Raw genomic sequence first — 22,325 nt, 5'->3', positions numbered from 1 at the left:
CGCTGCCCTCTAGGGTCAAAGAAAGTACCTGCGTATAATGTGTACAGCGCTGCAGACGTCTAGTAGCACTACAGAAATGATCAGTAGACGTGGATTCTCTGTCTTCTGTTTACCCAGTTGCCTGTTATCTGTCTCAACTACACTTGCCCCCTTGGCCACATTAAGATGTTTCAATTTATCCTGTGAACATTATGAGCATCACTTCCATGTCATTTAATTGTTCCAGTGAATATCTACCCAGATGTGATAAACACCGTGTCTGCACAATACACATCTGTGTTGTGCATTGCCTACTAAGGTGTTTCATTTGCACTGTGCCGACATCGGGAGTATTGTATCTGTGTTATATGAACGTTGCTCCAAGCAGTTTTATTATACGATTCTTCTACTGAGCTGTTTAACGTGCATATTTCCGATACTCTCACGTTACTCCCATTTCTAGAATTCAATTTGCCCATCTCCAAGTTTATGATTTATATTGCTTAATAGCACTGCCCTTCCTGGCCCGTATAAATACAATCACGTTAGGTTTCATAATTTCACCATTATGCTGTTAATAAAATTGAAAGTTTGATGTCAAGCTGTACACTGCCTAGGGTGAATCTCTTCATAAAGGTGGTCAATAAATCCGTATAACTGCGCAGACTAAGCTTCCCGCACTTTTTTTTTTTTGTTTCTTGACATCTTTCTCAAAGTGACAAATTCTCATATCTCAATCCCTGCCTGTCCCCCTCCCAAGGAATCTGTGTACCGACCCTTCTCCAGAGATTGACCACTGATCCGGCTCCCCCCCCCCCCCACTCCCTCTCATTGCTCCTGCACTCTCCTTTTGTCCCTCAGAGACCCTCTCTTTATTGCCCGGCCTGCCTCCCTGCTACCCCCAAGTCATTACTGTTCTTGTGTCCCCTCTCTCCTTGGACGGAGAGGTCATTTCCTACAATTAGGGTCATTTTTCCTCAGCTGCATAAGCACCAGAGGGAAACAGCAACACAGTGTCTCCCCCCACCACCACCACCACCATCCAGGGACTCTGGCAACACCCACCTCCACAAGCTCAGCATGGAGCCCGGTTGTCAGCCTACTCTCTGTTTTTACAGCTGCCTTTATTAACTCCAACTTAGCAACACAAGCGTCAGAGAAGCAGTGGAAAAATCTTATTTGCTCGGGACAGATGAAGACGAAAAGGGGGAAAAGCAGAGGAAGAAGAGAATTTATGAGCAGAAAATCAAAAACATGCAGACTACTCTAAGAACGCGGGCTGGCAAAACCCACAACGCACAGAGAAGACCATGAGAAGGGGGAACATCAGTATAATCTGGGGGAAAGAGAAAAAAATGGAAGCAAATAGAACATTAGGTATTAGGAAAGGAATGGAAAACAAAAGTGAGGACGTTATAATGCCTTTGTATCGCTCCGTGGTGCAACCACACCTCAAATATTGTGTTAAATTCTAGTCACCGCATATCAAAAAAGATATAGTGGAATTAGAAAAGGTGCAGAGAAGGGTGACGAAAATGATAAAGAGGATGGGATGACTTCCCTAGAGGAAAGGCTAAAGCGGCTAGGGCTCTTCAGCTTGGAGTAAAGGCGGCTGAGGGGAGATATGATAGATGTGAAGCGCCTGCTCACGCTTTCCAAAAATACTAGGGGGCATGCGATGAAGCTACAATGTAGTAAATTTAAAACGAATCGGAGAAAATTTTTCTTCACTCAACGTGTAATTAAACTCTGGAATTTGTTGCCAGAGAATGAGGTAAAGGCGGTTAGCTTAGCGGAGTTTAAAAAAAGGTTTGGACGGCTTCCTGAAGGCTTCCTGAATGGACTTGGGGAAAATCCACTATTTCTGGGATAAGTTTTATAAAACGTTTTGTACTTTTTTGGGATCTTGCCAGGTATTTGTGACCTGGATTGGCCACTGTTGGAAACAGGATTCTGGGCTTGATGGACCTTTAGTCTGTCCTGGTATGGCAATAAGTATGTTCTTATAAGAACAAAACACATTATATCCTCTCACTTGCAAACAGAAAACTCACAAATGCCCATTGGGGGGGGGGGGGGTGGCACAGCATCCACCTGAAGTCCTGTAGGGAGAGCCAACAATCACCTGTATCAGGACGCAGCCCCACCTCCCCTTTACTGGGCTCCGCTGAATCCTGTTGGCTCTCTCTGAAGTGCATTTCATTCCTATGGGCCCCACAGCAGAGAGCGCAGGTCACCATCAGGAAACAAACCCCACATCGTGGATATCACTGAAGGAAAAGTATTCTGCTTTATGCTTTGGTGTTCACTCTGCATTAAGAACATTTGTGCTTTAGTGATTTCATTTCGACACTCGTAAGCAGAACAGAATTATTTCAGCTGGATTTTTGCTATTGAAAGGTATTAATATGCGAACAAACAGGGTCGGACTGACCATTCGGGCACACTACAGCTCTCCCTGGTTCTACCTTTAAAGGCACATCGCTGGTGATCTAGTGGCCACTGTGGGGGGGAACATGTTCTTTCCTGCCCATCGTGCTGCTACTATTCCCCCTGCCCGTCGCCGCCATACTTAAGAAATGGCGGTCAAGACTCCCTGCAGTGTCGTTAGACTGTCAAGACCTGGCGGTGCCAGCAGGTGGGGGAAAGAACATGCTCCCCCGCCCCCAAAGAGACCACTAGACCACCAGGGCAGGTAGTACTGGGGCAGCGAGAGCGTTGGCTGCAGCTGTAGAGGGGGCAGCAGTGTGGCAATAGGGGGTGTGTCGGGCAGCGGCCAGGCGGGGGGCCCAGACCATACTCAGTCCACCCCTGCAAACAAATCTTTTTCAGAGAACAGGAAGTGGTGGAACTAGAGGAAATGAATTGAGGTTTCAAGGGGGGGGGGGAGTAATATCAGGAAGTACTTTTTCAAGGAGAGGGTGGCGGATACCTGGAATGCCCTTCTGTGGCAGGTAGAGGAAATGAAAACAGTAACAGAATTCAAAAATGCCTGGGGTAAACACAAAAGGATTCCTATATGGAAAGAGAATACAAGCACAACAAAACTTTGCGGTACTTAGACGGTTTCCAGCTGTTGGAAAATAAGGCCGATGCTGGGCAGACTTCTACGGTCTGCGCTCCAATAATCAGGTGTTGGCCCAAGGCAATCTGCCACCCGAGGCAAAGATGAGATGCTGCCCCCTCGCCACTGCCGTTCAGCCTGGCATCTCCCCCCCCCCTCCCCTCCGCGTTTCCCTTATTTTATTCTTTTACAAAAGGCAGCAGCAATTCCCATAGGCGGCCTCTTCACTCTACTGCGTCCTGCCCCTGAGGAAACAGGAAGTTACATCAGGAGGGAGGCGGGCCGCAGTAGGGAGAAGTAGGGTGCCTATGGGAACCGTTGCCGCCTTTTGGAAAGCAATAAAATAAGGTAAAGACAGGGAAGAGGTTTGAGGAGAGAAGGGGAGAGTGTTGCTCCCCGGAGAGTGTCACCCGAGGCTCCTGCCTCAGTTACCTAACGGTAGAGCCGCCACTTCCGAGTCACTTCCGAGTATGTTTAGACAGATCTGGATGGGCTGGAGTGGGACTTTGACTGCAAGTGCAACTCCAGTAGTCCCGTATCAGACAGACTTCTATGGTGATGGGAGGCGGGACTGGTGGTTGGGAGGCGGGAAATCCTGCTGGGCAGACTTATACGGTCTGTGCCCTGAAAAAGACAGGTACAAATCAAGGTAAGGTATACACATATGAGTTTATCGTGGGCAGACTAGATGGACCGTGCAGGTCTTTTTCTGCCGTCATCTACTACGTTACTATGGTCTATGCCCTGAAAATGGCAGGAACAGATCAAAATCAAGAATATATATTTATAATGCAACACATTCTATGAGCTTCTCTTATTGGGCAGGACTGGACGGACCATGCAGGTCTTTATCTGCCGTCATCTACTATGTTACTACGAGATATTCTCCAGGTCCTTCTCATATACATTTCTGAATTGTGGAGCTCAGTTTCGTGCTCGTGTCCTGCCGGGCCAGCTGCTCTTGTTTTGGGGAGTGCTTTCAGTTTGTCTGCAGCCACTTTTTACCTAAGGCATTGCAGAAAAGCTCTTGCCGCAGATACAGAACAGTGACCAAACCTCTGCACGCAATCTTTATGTGGTAGTTTTTCCATAGGAAACATGCGCAGACATGAAATATATAAGGTTATGTGTATGATTTTTTTTCAATCCAGTTCAGAAGTCCCAAGAATGTTTCCCCTAAATGCAGGTATTGAAAAAAAAAAAAAAAAATCACACACACGTGGAAAAATGCAGCTGACCTTTACCCTTATGAAGGGAAGGAAATTTATGCACATTAATTGCTTTAAAAACCCTCCTTTTCACCATTGGGGGTCTAACACAAGATACCGGAATTTCAAAAGTCCAAATCAAGTGGGCAGGGGAGAAGGGTCGACAGCAGCAGCCACAGACTCGGACCACACCAGGCCCCACAACTTCCATCTCTGAGCGAGTGGCCCGAGACCACCTACAACAACGCCAGAGGCACTGTGCATTGCAAGAGACATATCCAAGACCCCTTTTAAAGGGTCACACGTGTCACCACGGGAACACAGAACTGCTACTCAAGAGTTAAAAATATTAAAGCCAGAATTAAGATTCCTCTTCCCTTCCGATAACCTGAAGCACTGAAGCGTCAGGAATGCCACTGCATGAATTCACGTCCTGAACACAATCAGGAAGGTGAAAGGTGCTGACGTATCAGATCTCGAGAACACCGGGTGCCGGAGTGGCCCAGCGCATGCAGAGATGTTACCCACGTCTGTGGGAACTGGCATTCTACTTACAACATTAAACCATGCTTCAAAGCGCACATGACAAAATTTGTGGTCATAAGGGGAACGAGAAGGCGTGTTTGCCTTTCTGTGGCACTGCCAGTTCAGTGTGAGAAGTAAGACTGTATGCCAAGGCCACACACAGGCAGCTCCAATTACAGCGCTGGACTTGGAAGAGAACAGGAATAAGCAGGACAACCGCAAAACAGCTCCTGACACACATCCCACCCGGCACTCTCCCAGACCCCCCACCCCTCTCTCTTCCCCTCCCAGTCTCCAGACCCCCCCCCCCCAGCCCTCTCTAGTACCCGGCACTCTCCCCCTCCCAGTCTCCAGACCCCCCACCCTCTCTAGCACCTGACGCTCTCCCCCTCCCAGTCTCCAGACTCCCCACCCCTCTCTCTCTCTCCCTCCCAGTCTCCAGACCCCCCACCCCTCTCTCTCTCTCCCTCCCAGTCTCCAGAACCCCCCCCCCCCCCAGCCCTCTCTAGTACCTGGCACTCTCCCCCTCCCAGTCTCCAGGACCCCATCCCTCTCTCTAGCACCCGACGCTCTCCCCATCCCAGTATCCAGGACCCCACCCCTCTCTCTCTCCCCCTCCCAGTCTCCGACCCCCCACCCCTCTCTCTCTCTCCCTCCCAGTCTCCAGGACCCCACCCCTCTCTCTAGCACCCGACCTCTCTCCCCATCCCAGTCTCCAGGACCCCACTCCTCTCTCTCTCTCTCCCTCCCAGTCTCCAGACCCCCCCAGCCCTCTCTAGTACCCGGCACTCTCCCCCTCCCAGTCTCCAGACTCCCCCCCCAGCCCTCTCTAGCACCTGACGCTCTCCCCTCCCAGTCTCCAGACTCCCCACCCCCTCTCTCTCTCCCCCTCCCAGTCTCCAGACCCCCCACCCCTCTCTCTCTCTCCCTCCCAGTCTCCAGAACCCCCCCAGCCCTCTCTAGTACCTGGCACTCTCCCCCTCCCAGTCTTCAGGACCCCATCCCTCTCTAGCACCAGACGCTCTCCCCCACCTCTCTCCCTCCCAGTCTCCAGGACCCCAACCCTCTCTCTAGCACCCGACGCTCTCCCCATCCCAGTATCCAGGACCCCACCCCTCTCTCTCTCCCCCTCCCAGTCTCCAGACCCCCCACCCCTCTCTCTCTCTCCCTCCCAGTCTCCAGGACCCCACCCCTCTCTCTAGCACCCGACGCTCTCCCCATCCCAATCTCCAGGACCCCACTCCTCTCTCTCTCCCCCTCCCAGTCTCCAGACCCCCCCCCCCTCTCTCTCTCTCCCCCTCCCAGTCTCCAGGACCCCATCCCTCTCTAGCACCAGACGCTCTCCCCCATCCCAGTATCCAGGACCCCACCCCTCTCTCTAGCACCCTACGCTCTCCCCCTCCCAGTCTCCAGGACCCCCATCCCTCTCTAGCACCAGATGCTCTCCCCCACCCCTCTCCCTCCCAGTCTCCAGGACCCCACCCCTCTCTCTAGCACCCGACACTCTCCCCCTCCCAGTCTCCAGACCCCCCACCCCTCTCTCTCTCTCCCTCCCAGTCTCCAGACCCCCCCCAGCCCTCTCTAGTACCCGGCACTCTCCCCCTCCCAGTCTCCAGACCCCCCCCCAGCCCTCTCTAGCACCTGATGCTCTCCCCCTCCCAGTCTCCAGACTCCCCCACCCCTCTCTCTCTCCCTCCCAGTCTCCAGACCCCCCCACCCCTCTCTCTAGCACCCGACACACTCCCCCTCCCAATCTCCAGGCCCCCCCACCCCTCTCTCTAGTGCTCTCCCCCTCCCAGTATCCAGCAGCCCCACTCCCACTACAACAGTGAACACTGTTCCCCCTCTGAGTGTGTAAAATCCAGTCCTCAACCAGTAGGATGGCCGGTTTCCATGCTTTATACAAAACAGCTCTGTTTAATTTTTAGGAAATTATCTTTAGCCCTGTCTGTGCAAGTTCAAGACACCTAATTGTCCCATTTTAAAATCTGGCCAGACATGGAAAAACTAAGTTGCCTTAATTTTCCTAAATGACACTTAGGCAAATCTCTTCTTAGGTTCCTCTGAACACTACCCTCCCCCCGTCTTACAGGTTCCCCCTCCCCAAGTCTCTCTCTACCTCCTCCATCTTCTCCCCATTCTGAAACTTTCCATCCCTTTCGCCCCCTTTTCTCTCTCAACTTCTTTTTCTCTGCTTCAAACCCCCCCCCCCAAAGTCCCTCACCATCTTCTCTAGTCCTTAGATCCCTTTCGTCCACCCTCACCCCCTTCTCGCCATCTCTCATCCTTCCTAAATTCCTCACCATCTTCTCCACAAGGGTCCTTCTCATTTCCCCTCCCCCTTTCTATGAAACTCTGCTCCATCTCTCCCGAGATTCCTCTCCATTGCCTCCCTTCCTCCTCAAACTCCAGGTTTGGGGGGGAGGGGCACAGTTGGACAGAAGGGCAGGGGCATGGCGAGTTTGTGTTCCTGTCCTCTCAGGGAACATTCCCTGTGCAATCAGGACACAGAGCAGTAGCAGCCAAATACTGGCGGTGACCACAGATTGTTCCACCTGCCAAGAAGCAAGGGGATGGGGGGAGGGGGAGATTAAACATGGTAATACCTGGTACACCTTTTCCCACACTTGAGCTGCAAGGATCCAGTGAAACTGCTTATTCTGGTAGGGTTAGAGAGTTAGGGGCATGGGAGACAATCCCCAAGTGGTGATTCAATCTTGTTGAAGGCTTTTTCTTCATCCAAAGACCAAGGGCGTAGCCAGATGACATTTTAGAGGGGCCCGGGGGGGCAGTAGGCAAATAGGTGTGAGTAGTGTTTAGGAGTATACCAAATGCTTTACAAATCCATCATGCAATTTCATGAATGCTATTAGTTTTGATCATAGAGGTACTTCTGCAAAAGGATTGGGCCTGGGCATGCAACGAAGGCACACACAAAAAAAAAGCCCGGACAGTCCCCCCTCCCCCTGGACTTCCAGCACACCTAGTCCCCCCAGGGAAGCCCAGTGGCCTCCTCCTTCCAACCCTGGACCCTCCTCCTTCCAGCACTGCCTCCAAAATGGCAGCATGATGCGCTGGGCGGGGCTTCCCTACCATATAAGGGAGTTGGAAACTTAAACAGCTCTCAATCTCTATATGAACTAGCCGTTGAGCCCGTAGAAACGGGCTAGTAAAGGAAGGGGGGGTTGAAAGGCCCCCCCCCCAGATAGGTCGCCGCCCCCGGAGTCCCCTCCGCCACCCCTCCACCCGGGCACCTGGCTTCACTATTCAAACCGCCGGAACGCAGCACACAGCTCATCTGAGCTGCCGTCGGCCTTCCTTCTTCTCTGCGTGTGTTCCGCCCTCGTGTGACGTAACGTCAGCGAGGGCGGGACACATGCAGGTAAGGAAGGCCAACGGCAGCTCAGATGAGCTGTGTGCTGCGTTCCAGCGGTTTGAATAGTGAAGCCAGGTACCCGGGCCGGGTGGAGGGTGGGTGGCGGCGGCGACTCTGGGTGGGTGGGGGGAGCGGTAGCGGCAACCCTGGGGGGGGGGGGAGCGGTGGCGACGGCGGTTTCCTCACTCGCAGGTGCGCAGGTTCCCTCTCTGTCACGCCCCCGTCATCACGTATTGACACGGGGGCGGGACAGAGAGGGTCTCTACTGCGCATTTGCGAGCGAGTACGCCTCTTGCCATTTATATGTTTGATAAGATGCAGCTGTCAACCCAGATACAAAGAAAAAGAAGTAATATTTACGTAGGTAAAGCATAAAGTCAACATTATTCAAAAACATATCATAGATGAGATCATAGAATGACACAGAAAGTCATCATTCACATGGCAAATATTATATGTAGTTAAATTAAATACCAAGAACTTCAGAGTTTAAATTACTGAGATAACAAGTTCAAGACTCTCTCAAGCATAAAAGGAGAACATTACGGGAAAACGTGTAGCCATATTATCAATATATGAGTAATCATCCATTTGTGTACGACTTCAGATTCTTTAAAAGTGGTGGTACAGTTATTATGCATAATTTTCATTCTTGCAGGGTACATTAATCCAAAACAGGCTGGCAAATCTTTCAAATCTTGTCTGAGTTAGGAATGCTTTTTTCATAGCAGTGGTCTTTGCTAGGTCTGATAGAATAAAGTACTTTCTTGCCTTGGTACAATAGAGAAGGCTTAGTCTTTGCAGCCATGAGGATTTGAAGGTCCTGTGGGTATCATAGGATTTTTGCCACCACAGGTCTGGGGTCAGACACATTAGCTAACTGGTTGGATGGTGACCGGTGGACACTTTGAACTTCAAGGGCCAGAGTGAAATCAATATTCAAGAATCCAGGTAACCAATTTGTCAAAAAAAAGACATCTGCTCCTTCTGAATGGCCTACAATCCTTAAATTATTTTTATGGGATTTCTCTAAATCTTAAAGATCCTCTCTTAGGCCTTTAATGGCGTCAGCATTGAATTCAATTACAGGCAACGCAGCTTCCGCTTTTGTCGTGCATGTCTCTAAGGCCTCAGCATTCAATTGAGAAGCTGCAAGTTTAGTATGTATCCTGTTCAGAAGAAATGGATCCTCAGGAGCTTAGCCGAGATTGGGTGGCAAGAGCCGGTAGTGGGAGGCGGGGATGGTGCTGGGCAGACTTATACGGTCTGTGCCAGAGCCGGTGGTGGGAGGCGGGGATAGTGCTGGGCAGACTTATACGGTCTGTGCCAGAGCCGGTGGTGGGAGGCGGGGCTAGTGCTGGGCAGACTTATACGGTCTGTGCCAGAGCCGGTGGTGGGAGGCGGGGCTAGTGCTGGGCAGACTTATACAGTCTGTGCCCTGAAAACAACAGGTACAAATCAAGGTAAGGTATACACAAAAAGTGGCACATATGAGTTAACTTGTTGGGCAGACTGGATAGACCATGCAGGTCTTTTTCTGCCGTCATCTACTATGTTACTATGTATTTCCTCAATCTCCTCTCTCATGTCACAGGATAATTCAATATGCGAATAAAGAATGCCTTTAATTGATTTAAGTTCAGATATTACCATGGCTTCAGAGTTCCCTAGATCCGCCAGGTTCTCTCAGGAGAAAGCAAGTCAGATTTGTGGCTATTAAACTGTTTTATTATGTATTGTGTTGATGTTGTAGTATTGCTGTTTGAATATTTTTACTGTTGTAATTGTCTATTGCTTATGTTTGACTTATTCTTGCTGTGCACTGCCTTGAGTGAATTCCTTCAAAAAGGCGGTAAATAGATTCTAATAAATAAAATAAACAAGTAAGGCGCTTTTACATTTGCTTGAATGATCTCGAGTACCAGCCTGTGATTTCCATGAAAAGTCCAATTAGAAACTAAAAACCTGGTTTTTTAATAGCTGGGCTTGACCTACACAGAATTGTATGTGCAGCTGTAGATAAGAATTACGATAATTAAAAAAAATGAGAACGGAATATTACCTAAAACTGAGAGCCATGTATAAAGTTGTGATGAAGTTCTCGTTTTTGGAATTTTCCTAAATTCAGGAGGGGCTCATTTTACATCTCATATTTTCTTAATTGTTCTCATGACATAAGCACTGCCACACTGGGACAGACCAAAGGTCCATCGAGCCCAGTATCCTGTTTCCAACAGTGGCCAATTCAGGTCACAAGTACCTGGCAAGATCCCAGAACAGTAAAACAGATTGTACGGTGTTTATTCTAGAAAGAAGCGGTGAATTTTCTCTGAGTCCATCTTAATAATGGCTTATGGACTTTTCTTTTAGGAAGTGAGCTAAACCTTTTTTTAAAACCCCGCTAAGCTAACTGCTTTTACTACATTCTCTGGTAACAAATTCCAGAGTGGAGTGGAGGAGTAGCCTAGTGGTTAGTGCAGCAGACTTTGATCCTGGGGAACTGAGTTCAATTCCCACTGCAGCTCCTTGTGACTGTGGGCAAGTCACTTAACCCTCCATTGCCCCAGGTACAAAATAAGTACCTGAATATATGTAAACTGCTTTGAATGTAGTTGCAAAATACCACAGAAAGGTGGTATATCAAGTCCCTTTCCCCTTTAATTACACCATGAGTGAAGAAATATTTTCTCCAATTTGCTTTAAATTTACTACTTTGGAGCTTCATTGTGTGTCCCCCTAGTCCTGGTATTTTTGGAAAGAGTAAACGAATGATTCACATCCAGTTGTTCCACTCTACTCATTATTTTATAGATCTCTATCCCCTCAGCCACCTCTTTTCCAAGATGAAGAGCCCCAGCCGCTTTAGCCTTTCCTCATAGGGAAGTCGTCCCATCCCCTTTATCATTTTTATCACCCTTCTCTGTACCTTTTCTAATTCTGTTTGGATAGCATTAACACGGTGGCTGTAATTGTTCCAGGATGCGATTAGAATCTGTTTTCCTCTTTTGATCATTTTATTGTATTTTTATATTTTATTTGTGTCTTTTTTGGAATTGTGGTCTTTAAATACACTGAAATTCGGATGCCCTATTTTCTATGGATGGGGTATAACACCTTCACCAGACTTAAAGAAGCTCCCAGTGTTTTCTCGTTCTGAGGACGGAGACCGTCTCCCTCAGACACTGTCAGAAGGCCAGGGCAAGGGAGGACTTGACCTGAATAAGTCCCATGGTCTTATCAAGGTACCAGGTCAGGGATTCACAACTGTCATGCCTGCAGATTCTATTATCAGAGGAGCAGCTTAACGGTTAGCACAGATTGAGACCCTGGGGGACTGGGGTCGATTCCCACTGCAGCTCCTTGTGATCTTGGGCAAGTCACTTAACCCTCCATTGCCTCAGGTACAAACTTAGATTGTGAGCCCTCCTGGGACAGAGAAATATCCAGAGTACCTGAATGTAACTCACCTTGAGCTACTACTGAAAAAGGTGTCAGCAAAATACAAATAAATATATGGAATGTTGCTACTATTGAAGATTCTTCATGGAATGCTGCCACTTTTTGAGATTCTGGAATGTTGCTACTATTTGAGATTCTACACGGAATGTTGCTATAGTGGAGGAGTGGCCTAGTGGTTAGAGCACCAGTCTTGCAATCCAGAGGTGGCCGGTTCAAATCCCACTGCTACTCCTTGTGATCTTGGGCAAGTCACTTAACCCTCCATTGCCTCAGGTACAAACTTAGATTGTGAGCCCTCCTGGGACAGAGAAATATCCAGAGTACCTGAATATAAATCACCTTGAGCTCCTACTGAAATAAACATATGGAATGTTGCTACTATTGAAGATTCTACATGGAATGTTGCTACTATTTGAGATTCTAGATGGAATGTTGCTAGTGGAGGTGTGGCCAAGTGGTTAGTGCAGCGGACTTTGATCTTGGGGAACTGGGTTTGATTCCCACTGCTGCTCCTTGTGATCTTGGGCAAGTCACTTAACCCTCCATTGTCTCAGGTACAAACTTAGATTGTGAGCCCTCCTGGGACAGAGAACTATCCAGAGTACCTAAATGTAACTCACCTTGAGCTACTACTGAAAGGTGTGAGCAAAATCTGAATAAATAAATAAATAAATATTCCATTCAGAATCTCAAAGAATAGCAACATTCCATATAGAACCCCAAAGAATATCAAGATTCTGGAATCCTAAAGAGTGACAAGATTCCATACAGAATCTCATTCCATGTAGAACCCTAAAGAATAACAAGCAGAGGAGTGGCCTAGTGCTCAGAGCACTGGTCTTGCAATCCAGAGGTGGCCGGTTCAAATCCCACTGCTGCTCCTTGTGATCTTGGGCAAGTCACTTAACCCTCCATTGCCTCAGGTTTAAAACTTACATTATAAGCCCACTAGGGACAGAGAAATTGTCTGTAATAAAATGTACCACAGAAAAGGCCCTTTATCAGCATCTAGGTAATGAGTGAAAACAGAAATGCAGACAATGGAGGAGGAGACCTGCAGTTAACAGACTTCTGTTCTCCAAGAACCTCCCTCCTGTCAATGAGCAGAAAGGCTACCCTTCACTGCAGACCCCAGAATCAGAAAGTGACCAACACACAGCCCCTCTTCTCCCTTCCATATTACAAACTGCATGCCTGGGCCCACAGCAAAGCTTCCCCATGCCAAACCACCAGACACCACCCTGCGAATCGGGAAGGTCTGGGAGCTGCCTTCAGGCCACCAACCACTGTCCAGCAAACCAAGGAAGCACGTTTTTAATGATTTCAGATCAGTATTTCCCAAACAGTCCCTGGTTCAGTCCCCAGGTTAGGTTTTCAGGAGATCGCTCATAAATATGCGTACAACAAATAGCCTTGCAGATCTCTCTTATGCATGTGCAACCGTCGGTGGTTTATAAATGAAATCCTTTTTGCAGCCTCGTTTTCAGGATTTCCATTTGAATATGTATGCGAGAGAAGACGCCTCCAGTGCAGGAAGATGAGAAATTCTGCCTTAGATCAGCTTACACTGGCAAAGCTTCTTCAGGCAACTCCTACCCCACTCACAAAATTATGGAGACAGATGTAGGGAAAACCACTGCTGGTCCCTGGGATCGGTAGCATGGACTCTTGCCGCGCTTTGGGATCACCACTTCTCCCTGTCCTTTTAAATTTTTATTTAAAGGATATGGGAAAGACTTTGAATCCACTGGGTATTAAATATTTCTATTTATTTTATTAATTTGGATTTTGCTCACACCTTTTTCAGCAGTAGCTCAAGGTGAGTTACATTCAGGTACACTGGGTGTTTCTCTGTCCCTGGAGGGCTCACAATCTAAACGTTTGTACCTGAGGCAATGGTTAAGTGATTTGCCCAAGATCACAAGCAGCAGCAGTGGGATTTGAACTGGTCACCTCTGGGTTGCAAGACCAGTGCTCTAACCACTAGGCCACTCCTAAAGTCTAAAGCCACCTACCAGCCAGGTAATGCACCAAAGCAGCTGTGATTGTGGATATGCCAGCCTCTCTCCCCCCCCCCCCCCCCCCCCTCCCCCCAAAAGCCAAGGTGCATTTTAAAAGAGTGGAAGGGATTTAGCTCATGACTTTTTCAGTAGTTGCTCAAAGTGAGATATTTAGTGTGCCTTAATGTATTCCCCTATCTCGGAGGGCAATGGAGGATTTAATGACTTGCCCAAGATCACAAGGAGCAGCAGTGGGATTTGAACTGGCCACCTCTGGATTACAAGATCAGTGCTCTAACCACTAGGCCACTCCTCCACTCCTAAAGTCTAAAGCCACCTACCAGCCAGGTAATGCACCAAAGCAGCTATGATTGTGGATATGCCAGCCTCTCTCTCCCCCCCCTCCCCCCAAAAGCCAAGGTGCATTTTAAAAGAGTGGAAGGGATTTGCTCAGTGAGATATTTAGTGTGCCTTAATGTATTCCCCTATCTCGGAGGGCAATGGAGGATTTAATGACTTGCCCAAGATCACAAGCAGCAGCAGTGGGATTTGAACTGGCCACCTCTGGATGGTACCACTCCCTCCACTCTTATGCAGATGTTTACATTTCTTATTTGAATTCAGTCCATGCTCAAATAAGCAGGGTTTTTGATGTCTTATATGCATGGATGTGTTAACTGGCTCTAAAAATTAACTCTGATAAGACTAACATTTTATGGGTTAGCTCACTGAATTGGAAACCCCAAGTGGTGGGGAGACTTCTATCAGCGATGAAATTCAATTGTTAGGTACACGGATAGATTCAGACTTAATGTGATTCGTAAATTTAAACTGTTCCAGCCTATCAGATACTTTATGGATCATTCTCTTTTTCAGATAGTTATTCAGTCTATGGCGTTATCAACCTTGTCTATTGTAACATTTAGGGCTGACAGACATACAATTAAAAAGATTACAAATTATCCGAAATGTGGCGGCCAAATATGTTACTCCTTATTTGGTGAAACTACACTGGCTGTCGTGTAAGGCCAGGGTTGACTTTAAATTGCTGGCCATGATTTTTAAAGTTTTATGTGCTTTGATCCTTGTTGTCATCTGGATCTTGTGACTCTTTATCAACTGAAAAGAGCCCTTGATGTTAGACTGATAATCCCGACAAATACGTTGACTGAAGAAAACTATTGATACAACCGTAGTTGAAAAGGGCTCTGAACCTTGAAAACTCTTTGCAAATGAATATGAGAGTTACATCAAGAGCTTTCAATGATCTGTGAAAACATGGTTATTTTGGAAATTTCTACGTACTTAGTGTTATAGAGAATTATTGATTTAGTATAAAGTTGTGGTTTTGTTTTTTACTGTTTTTTTAGTGGTGGAATTGTTTAGTTGAAATTTTACAAGGTTTGTCATATTGACTGTGTCATCTGCCTTGAACTACTTTTTTGGTTACATGGAATATAAATACTAAAATTAAATTAAATTCTGTACGGAATCTTGTTGCCACTCTTTGTGATTCTGCCAGGTACTTGTGACCTGGATTGGCCACGGCTGGAAGCAGGATACTGGGCTAGATGGACCACTGGTCTGACCCAGTATGTTCTTAATTCTGCATGGGAACACAGAAAGAAACAAGCACTCGGAAGGGGTGTTTCAGCCGTCACCAACAAACACCTTCCAGGTAACTGGGCCATGATCCCATCACATTGATGCCCCTGTATAAGTCATTGGTGAGGCCCCACCTGGAGTATTGTGTTCAGTTTTGGAGGCCGTATCTTGCTAAGGATGTAAAAAGAATTGAAGCGGTGCAAAGAAAAGCTACAAGGATGGTATGGGATTTGCGTTACAAGACGTATGAGGAGAGACTTGCTGACCTGAACTTGTATACACTGGAGGAAAGAAGAAACAGGGGTGATATGATACAGACATTCAAATATTTGAAAGGTATTAATCCGCAAACGAACCTTTTCCGGAGATGGGAAGGAGGTAGAACTAGAGGGCATGAAATGAGATTGAAGGGGGGCAAACTCAAGAAAAATGTCAGGAAGTATTTTTTCACAGAGAGAGTGGTGGATACATGGAATGCCCTCCTGCAGGAGGTGGTGGAGATGAAAACGTTAACAGAATTCAAACATGCATGGGATAAACATAAAGGAATCCTGTTCGGAAGGAATGGATCCTAAGGAGCTTAGACGAGATTGGGTGGTGGAGCTGGTGGTGGGAGGCGGGGCTAGTGCTGGGCAGACTTCTATGGTCTGTGCCCTGAAAATGGCAGATACAAATCAAGGTCAGGAATACATATAAAGTAGCACAAATGAGTTTATCTTGTTGGGCAGACTGGATGGACCGTTGTCATCTACTATGTTACATTACCAAAAGGATCCAACCCCAACACAAGTTCATGTCTTCATACAAAGGACAAAGATGGAAAAGTAGTCAATACAGAAATGTAGCCCTAATGAAAAGGGGGAGTCTTTGAACCCCCAATCACCCTATATGGCAGGAGCAAGAGACCTAGTCCTACACTTGTCTTACTCTGTGTGACAACCCCTACGTCGGTACTCCCAACACTGGACCAAGTTTTAAAATGCATCAGAGCTACACAACGCTCCTCTCATGCATGTGGACAAAATACAGAGCCATGTGCAGACAGCAGAGCTAGACAAGCACCACCCCAAGACAACCAGGATATGAATACAGCACAAACAACTGAAGGGACAAGACTTTAACACGGTCAAACTATAAACACAGCACAGAAATTAGACTTGAGGAGATAGATGTACCCTGAGACACCCAGGAGGATATGAATACAGCACAAATTCCACCTTAACATATGCAAACTATGAATACAGCATGGATAGACTGAATTCAGAGGAGGAGACAGCCACACCCGAGACACCCAATATATCAATACAGTGCAAAGAGCTCAAGGGATGTCACCTTAACACATCCAAACTATGAATACAGCACAGATAGAGTTCAGAGGAGAACAGAGACACCCAGGAGATGAATACAGCACAGACAGCTGAACAGACACCACTTTAACCCATCCAAACTATGAATACAGCACAGATAGACTTGAGAAGAGGGCACAGGCACAGTGAGACACCCAGGATATGAATACAGCACAGACAGCTGAACAGACACCACTTTAACCCATCCAAACTATGAATACAGCACAGATAGACTTGAGAAGAGGGCACAGGCACAGTGAGACACCCAGGATATGAATACAGCACAAATAGCTGAACAGACACCACTTTAACACATCAAAATGATGAATACAGCACAGACAGACTTCAGAAGAGGGCACAGTGAGACACCTAGGATATGAATACAGCACAAATAGCTGGACACCACTTTAACCCATCCAAACTATGAATACAGCACAGATAGAGTTCAGAGGAAAACAGAGACACCCAGGAGATGAATACAGCACAGATAGCTGAACAGACACCACTTTAACCCATCCAAGCTATGAATACAGCACAGATAGACTTCAGAAGAGGGCACAGTAAGACACCTAGGATATGAATACAGCACAAACATCTCAAGAAAGTCCTCAGTGGGGGAAGTTTTTAACACTGTGCATGAGATTGCACATTTTTTCCAAAACACTGCTGCACCCGTGTGCAACCTAACCTGGGAGAAAGCACCTGCACAAGTTTAAACGCCCTTGTTAGAGACGTGCCCTGTGAAGCGAGATGCACTAAACGAGTCAAGCACGGCCACATGACGCTGCCTGACAAGTCCCCAGGCTCCCGTCTTTCAAGAGGGCTCTGGCACGTGGGTTTTCAGGATACCCACAGTGGTCTAAGAACGAGGCCGGGCTGCACAGCGTCCCTCCCCTATACCTCAAGGACTGCTTGGAGTCCAGTTCTATTCCTTCACCTACACCGCATGCAAATCTAACTCATGAATATTCATTGCAGACATCCTGAAAACCCTGTTTAGAACCACCGACTACAGCCTTCAGAGTTCAGACAGGATCCCAGCAGTACCTCACTGTCAGAGCTTTCAACTTTCAAGGGTGGCTGGGCGTGCGGAGATGGTTAAAATGTGTTATTTTTCAAATGCAACAGGAACATTTTGAAACCCTTCAGAGCATGAAGTGAGAGCCACTTCTACCTGAAGGACTGATATTGGTTGTTCTAAGCAATAACCCACATAATTATGCAAAAAGGTAAGAAAAAGCTTCATGTTTTCATTAGAAAGAGAGAAACAAAGCAATCAAAAGTGTAATCTTGAGAGAGATGCACAGCAAGGACAGACAAACTGAATGCCGACAGGGAGCCTTACCATCCTGATGGCACCCCCCCCCCCCCAAAAAAAAAAAAAAATCAAGCACACACTAAGAACATCCCCCGGCAAGCACTGTTCCCCAGGGGCCACCTATGGCTTCACAGTGCCCAGACAGTACCAAAGAGGGGATGCATGACCCCCTGCCATGCATGTGTGTCCCCCTCCCCATGTTCAGGGACTTTAGAGAACCGCTTTCAGACTAAAACCCCACGGCTCTTTCCTGGCAAGTTTTCGCTTGTACAATTTTTCCTGTGGAATTCTCTGCCCTTCCTGGGACTGCAGGAAATTAATACCCCAGGCAAAAGATGCACCCGCTTAAAAACCCAGCCAACAAAACTTGCCCCTCAGGTTTTTTATGCTGTAATTTTAGCTAAAATTGACAGCTGCCCTCTCCGATTACATTACAAAGAAAAACCCAGTCTGCTGGTGCTGCCCGTGCTGGATGCTCTCCCACGCACAGGGGAAGCCCACTCAAGAGAACCAAATCCCAGCTTTGCCACCCTCTCTGGGGGCACCAGGGCCTCTGCTTACCCGGTTCTGGTTGGGTTATTGGTACCACCGCTCCTCGAGAAACTGAAAAACCTTCCAGGTACTAGAAACATGGCTGCCTGCACATTCCTGAAGATCTTATCCACCTACAGCACAATTGGACTATTTATAACCAAATCCTCCTTCTCATTACAGCAAGAGCTGGCTTGCTGAAACCGTCTTCCTAAAGAACAAATTATACTATATATACCTTACCCATTTCCATCACCCACATCCCTTAATTCTGCCACATTCCCAGAACATAACCTGCCTCCTGACACCTTATAGCCCCCCTCTCAGATCCCAGCACTCTCAGGGGACCTCAGATTAAACCTGCAAAACAGATCCCCCCACCTCCAAATTGTCTGCCAAGTTCAATCCAGCTAACTTCACCCGCTCGCTCGCTGAAGTCCCCAAAATCTCCAGGACATGACAGTTTGCAAATAAACCAGCTGGCTGGTCTCATTTTTTACAGTTACGTTCACATTAAATCAAGCCGTCTGATAGACCTCAGGAATCCCTCCAAATTCTCCAACTGTTTCCTTTTCCCACGAGCTGGCAGCAAATGTGTTAGAGAGCCCCTGAGGACAGATAAAGAGCACATGATGCACTGGGTCCAAGTTCTCCTCTGCTGCTTTGCCACTTTGGGCCGATAAGGAAAGGCATTTTAAACCCACTCCAAAACAAACTCCGCAGGAAATCTCCAGCACTTCACATGCCCTGAGATCTCTTCTGTCCCCATTTCCACTCAAGACACACACTGCTGGTTCATATTTCCAGAAAAATGAGGTACCCGCACAACTGCAACATTTCCAGCCAGATGTGGATTCCAACACATTAGCCATACAGCCGTTACATTCCTAGAAGAGTTTTCCCCTTGCGCACAGGCCCTACGAGATTCCTTCGTGTTTTCCTAGTAACGCAGACCTGAGACTCACAAACTGTGCAAACGTCACATGAACCAGCTCACAGTTTCTCGGGTACCTCTAACAGTGCAAATCAAAAACCAGGTGCTCCTCACTTACTATACCATATTCACCGTGTCACCTTTGGTTTTACCAGCCCCTAAATTTGCTCAGACGCTGTGTGTGCCCTTCCTCCCGACCCCACTTTTAAAAGTTTTGAGGTCACTTAAAGGCCTGGCTTTTTTTTGTTCAGGCTTTGAACCCGTCCTAAACCTCATCCGACTGGTGGTCAACCACTGCAAGCGTTCTCTGATTTGTTTTTTTCTTTGAAACTGTATTATGTTTATCTGGTGTGATTGATTATTCTTTCCTATCAAACATGTTCTGTATGTTTTGAATGATTGGAACCGCAAATCTAAATACACTGTGATGGCTGAGTACCTACAACTCCGGGGGTTCATACATTTGGCTTTGGTTTTAGTTTTTTTAGCATTGGCTGTTATTTAAATCATTTGGTTTTTGATTGGCGTTATTCCTAGGCATGATAAGTCTCAGTAACCTGATAAGGTATCGGTGGAGTTTAAGAGCTAGAAGTAATGTGACTGCGCATTGGAACCAGTGTCTCCATTTTTCCGTCCAACAGAGAATCGGCCTCCTCTCCTTCTGGAAGCAGCAATCGGATTCAGAGATGCCACATTACCCAGTTCCAGGTTCCAGGCTGGAGATTTCACCCCCGTCCCTGTGCATTATGGGACTTGCAGAACTACAAATCCCACAGTGTTTTGGGATGTACGTTCAAAACCAGGGTGGTCCTAAAATCTGCAACTGCCATGGCTGCAGGTTTCCTCATGACCTGGCAATGTGAGAGCATTTCTTCCTTCTCCCACTGCCTCAGTTTCTTCTCGGAATACGAGTCTCCGCTGGCCCTGGGTATTTTGTTTCTAGTGCTAAGGAAAAGACCTCTACCTACATCTTCAAAGTCTTAATAAACTAACTTTCCAGAGGCTTTGACAGAAATAGCTCCACTCCCCCCCTAAATTCTCAGGTTGAGGATGTGGAAAAACTCCCTTTTCCCCCCCATGTCAGTGATTTACTGTCCGCTTTGGACCTTTTTACTATGTGACCCCATGAAAAGCGGCTTCTATTGTGTCCTGATTTACCACCTGCTAGGACAGCTCTCTTTGGGATCAGAATTTGGAAGAGATAAACTTTACTCCCAGCCTCTAGTTTGGAGAGATCCCCCGAGATCTCACAGGTGCAACTGGCTGAAGGCTCTCTAGCGCCCCCTCTAGACGACTTGAGTGCACTGCTAAAGCCATCACTTGCCTTCAAGCCCACAACTTGTCCTTTCAAGAGCCGTCTGGCCATCTGTCTGGGCTACTCCACCTTTCACTGGGCTTTGATTTGTGGCCAGTCGCTATCTAGTGATAACGTCCCACAGCCAAGTAAAGAGTTCGGCACAGAAACCTTCCCTATAGCTGTGAAATGTCTACATTTTGACTTAAACCAAAGCACAATTAACACTAAAAACACACTGGACAGTTCACAGCTGATTAACATCAGGTACATTAGCAGGAAAGCAAAGATGAGAGTTACTTAAAAAAAAGGGGGGGACCAAGCTGCAAAACTGCACTATACCGGGGGGGTATTAAATAGGTAACTTGCAATAGAAGAGACAGCACTGGAGCCCATTACATGCCAGTTCCCAGTGTACTACAAACCCAGGCTAAAACCATTTATCCCACGGCCAGAAGAAATTCAAAGTACATAAAACCACACAAACATTCTTAATTGTAAGCCATAATAAATCACACCCAATAACATAATGAGGGGAGCCATGCAATCAGGTCGGTTGACAGGTTTACTGCTCCCCCCTCCAATTCATTCTTGAATTTATTGCCTGTGCTCCCCTCCCCATCGCATTCTCCCGCAGGACTGTTTGGAGCTGGGACACAGACAGCAGAGCCCAGCGCTGGGCTGGTGACAGACGGCACCGATTAGGGACTGAGACTGCCAGGCGAGCTCCAGAGCTACGTAGTGCTGCACTAGTGCTGCTGCATCGCTCCCCTGCCAGTCCCGGCCCTCAACTCCCAGTTCAGCCAGCACCCGCTCTTCCCAGTACACTAGTCCCAGTACAGCCAGCTCTCACTCACCCTCCTGGCCGCTCCTGCGCCGCTCCATCAGCTCCCGACACGGGCCGAGCTCAGACTGGTGGCGAGCCCCCCTGGGCTGGAGGCTGGAGCCGCCCTCGCCCTCCCCCTGCCGCCGATCCCTCCTCCGGTGTAACCCGAGCCGTCCCCGGCCGGAACACGCTGCCTCGGCTCCCACGAGTCACTGAAGCGCCCCCTAGCGGCGGCCCAGCAGATCCCACCCGCTCGAATGTCCTCAAGCCAGTCCCGGTGCCCAGGAGGGAGACTTTGCCCGGTCCTGGCTTTAAACTTAGCTCCGAAAGCACTGTGGGATTTGCAGTCCTCCATTCCACCCCTTCAAATCAGTGCTGCAGGTCCCGGAATGAGGTTGACAGAAACCCAGGACTGAACAAAACATGCAGAACCCAGTCCCAGCCTCTTGCTCCACGTCTTACCCACCTCATTAGAACAGCCCCACCGGGTTTTAGGTGCCCAGTCTCCCACCCACCCCATTGTAAGGTGAAGAATCCATCCCCCAACCCCTGGTGTAACACCCCGAACTTTCAAGCCACCCCAAAATAAAGTGAAAAATCCATCCCCAGCCCCTGCTATGACACCCCCAACCTTCTATCCACCCCACTATAAACTGAATAATCCATCCCCAGCCCCTGGTGTAACACTCCGAACTTTCAACCCACCCCACTATAAGATGAGTAATTCATCCCCAGCCCCTGCTATGACACCCCCCCAACCTTCTACCCACCCCACTATAGGGTGAATTATTTATCCCCCAGCCCTTTGTATAGCATTCCCACCCCATTGTAAGGTAAAGAATCCATCCCTCAGCTCCTAG

At 47.8% G+C, this 22,325-nt stretch overlaps 1 protein-coding gene across 6 annotated transcripts in view; it reads right to left on the bottom strand.

The window, feature by feature from the left end:
* Positions 1 to 21,569, bottom strand: part of FGFR2 (fibroblast growth factor receptor 2) — a 189,184-nt gene extending 167,615 nt beyond the window's left edge. For all 6 annotated transcript variants that reach the window (XM_030202600.1, XM_030202602.1, XM_030202601.1 and 3 more), the window contains exon 1: positions 21,497 to 21,569. The gene's annotated coding sequence lies outside the window, so the exon portion shown is untranslated. The remainder of the gene's footprint in view (positions 1 to 21,496) is intronic.
* Positions 21,570 to 22,325: the final 756 nt, after the last annotated feature.

Source organism: Microcaecilia unicolor, chromosome 5, assembly GCF_901765095.1.
Source record: "Microcaecilia unicolor chromosome 5, aMicUni1.1, whole genome shotgun sequence".
NCBI lineage: Eukaryota > Metazoa > Chordata > Amphibia > Gymnophiona > Siphonopidae > Microcaecilia > Microcaecilia unicolor.
The sequence above is the reverse complement of the archived record's forward strand: the minus strand, read 5'-3'. Positions and strand labels throughout refer to the sequence as shown.